At 40.6% G+C, this 2,824-nt stretch overlaps 1 protein-coding gene across 1 annotated transcript in view; it reads left to right on the top strand.

Annotated features, from left to right (window-relative positions):
* The window catches only part of MAPRE2 (microtubule-associated protein, RP/EB family, member 2), a gene marked incomplete at its 3' end in the record, with an annotated part of 117,989 nt that overhangs the window by 74,031 nt on the left and 41,134 nt on the right, over positions 1 to 2,824 (top strand). The window lies entirely within an intron of this gene.

Below are 2,824 nucleotides of genomic sequence, written 5' to 3'. Positions count from 1 at the left end.
GCCATGGTGTGGGGAACACCCCAGAAGTCCCTCCCTCTTGAGTGAGGTGGGGGGGACATGCTCAGGAGAGCATGTGCTTATTAGGTACAGCCCGTACATGCCTGAAGCGTGTTGTCTTCTCCGAGAGTTCCTGATGACCTCATCGTATGAGTATGTGAAAATCGTTTTTACTCTGTTTGAAGCAACTATGCATACATGTGGGATATTCTCAGGAAACTATAGAATTTCTCAGTTCTTTGGGGGGAATGCAGCAAATGAGGGCATATTATTAGAAACCTAAAACTAATCAGTGTCTTGGAGAATTCTCAGTAAGATCACAGAAATTTAATAATTGTAGGAATTTGTACTAAGCACTACTCTTAGTTAAATCCTAGACTTTCATCTCTTATTCTTTTCCCTTAACTGGGAAAATTCTCAGTCTTTAGGGTTCTTGGTAAGTATGTTGCTAATTTGCAAACTCTCTATCATGCAATTCATTGGGGTCGGAGTTTTGTGGGGAGTTTTTCCTTCTACTCTGCTCCAGTAAGGCTCTGCTGAGTTTTACCTGCTCCAAAACCATGAATGTTCATGATTGTGAGTCTAGAGATGAGAACTGTTTTGTCCCGTGGGCAAGTAGGTCATGAAAACAAGTAGAGGGCGGGTGAGTGAGGAGGTGGTGCTGATGAGAGTGTAGAACTTAGAACAGTGAGGGCAGGTGAATGAGGAGGTGGTGCTGATGAGAGTGTGGAACTTAGAACAGTGAGGGCGGGTGAGTGAGGAGGTGGTGCTGAGGAGAGTGTAGGGCTTAGAACCGTGAGTAGATCTGAAGCCCAGCATCCACTCCATCAGCTTTACTACCTGGAAACCCAGCTCCATGGCCCCAGGAATCTCTGCGAAGTGTGTGGAGAGCAGGGCTGGAGCCCACGGATATAGTGTGTTTCAGACTCATCGTAATTCATAATTCTAATTTCAGAAACCTTACAGTCCCTTCTCTCCTGATGTTGTCTTCGTTTTATGGTAAGATGCTTACTTTTAAAGCATATGATATGTTTTTTTGAAGTCATTCACCAAGATATATAAAAACCAGTGTCATAAGAAAAAAAATGTATGTTCCAGTATATTGTAAGTTCTTTTGATTTTTCTAACGATGTCAGTTACTTTACATGATGGATATGTTCCCAATAAAACATTATTTTGCATTTGTATTGCTATTTTTCTTTCCCTTTTCTCCTTTTCAGTTTTAATCATCTAAAGACTTTAACAGAAAGAGTATAAAAGTGGGGAGAACAGTCATTTCCTTTTATAAATGACTGTGTGATTACTTAAGCACCTCATATGTTTATCTGGGGAAAGACTTGAGAACTGGAGAAACCCTAAAATGTTTTTCAGCAGATAAGCTGGAGGCTCTTAGGAATGTGTTCATACCCTTTCTTTGTTAGTGGGAGGCCAAGAACCTCATTTTGTTCTTTGGTTCTTTGCCCTCTGAATCTGAAACATGCATTTTGGAAATTCACATTTCATATCTGAAATAATCCTATTCAATCCTATTCTCTTTTTTAAAAAAAAAAAGATTTTTTTATTGCTCTCTAGAGAGGGAGAGAGATAGAAACATCAATGTGAAAGAGAAATATTGATCCGCTGCCTCCTGCACGGCCCACCCCCCCCCACCCCCCACCAGGGATCAAACCCGAAACCCAGGCATGTGCCCCAACTGGGAATCTAACCAGCAACACCTTAGTACATGGGATGACGCCCAGCCAACTGAGTCACACCAGCCTATTCATTTTTATTTTTTATTGATTTCAGAGAGGAAGAGAGAGATAAAAACATCAATGATGAGAGAGAATCATTGATCGGCTGCCTCCTGCACGCTCCCTTACTAGGGATCCAGGCAACCCGGGGGGCATGTGCCCTTGACCGGAATCAAACCAGAACCCTTCAGTCCACAGTCCAACACTCTATCCACTGAGCCAAACTGGTTAGGGCCAGCCTATTCATTTTTAAAGCTCTGATTATTTTAACCATAATAAAGTAAAATACATCCTTTTATACTTTAAGGGTGTAATGATGTCATAATGTTGCAACTTCTACATATTTTCTTTACTATTTTCATTGTGCTTTTATATGTAGTATTCATTTCCATTCTTATAACAACCCTGTGCAGAAGAATAGGATTTTTTTATTCCTATTTTATACAAGAGGATAAAAGCTCAAAGAAAGGGAAGATGATTTTTGTCCAGAAAAACTTTTCTTTACCTTGGCTGGGTCCCTGGCCAAACAGCCATGCACATTTAGTGGATGGTCAATAACTACTTATGAAATGGAATTTAATTGAAATGCTGTTCAAACAAAGATAGGATTTGGGCCAAGAGGAGGAAGATGGAAACCTTGAGTAAAGGTACCATTTAGGTATCGATTCCATGTTTTATGTATTCCTGAAGTCAGCATATATTTATTGAGTGCCTACAGCGTGTCAGATGATGGGCTAGGATCTGGGATACAGCCATATATAAAAAATACAGGTCATACCCAGTTAGGACCCATTCTTTTACTACCACAGTTCTCCTTGACACATTTGTAACCAGAGCATTCAAGGTTTTTTCCTTAGCTTACCCACATACAAAGCGAAGGTGGAACAAGGCCATTGGAAAAAAATAGACATCTCATCATCAAACAGCATATAACACTAATGTTGTCTGTGCACCATCAGACAGCATGTAACACTAATGTTGTCTGTGCACCACCAGACAGCATGTAACACTAATGTTGTCTGTGCACCATCAGACAGCATATAACACTGATGTCTGTGCACCATCAGACAGCATATAACACTAATGTGTGTGCA

This window comes from Myotis brandtii, unplaced genomic scaffold, assembly GCF_000412655.1.
Source record: "Myotis brandtii unplaced genomic scaffold, ASM41265v1 scaffold200, whole genome shotgun sequence".
NCBI classification, from domain to species: domain Eukaryota; kingdom Metazoa; phylum Chordata; class Mammalia; order Chiroptera; family Vespertilionidae; genus Myotis; species Myotis brandtii.
This window is presented reverse-complemented; position numbering and strand designations above follow the sequence as displayed.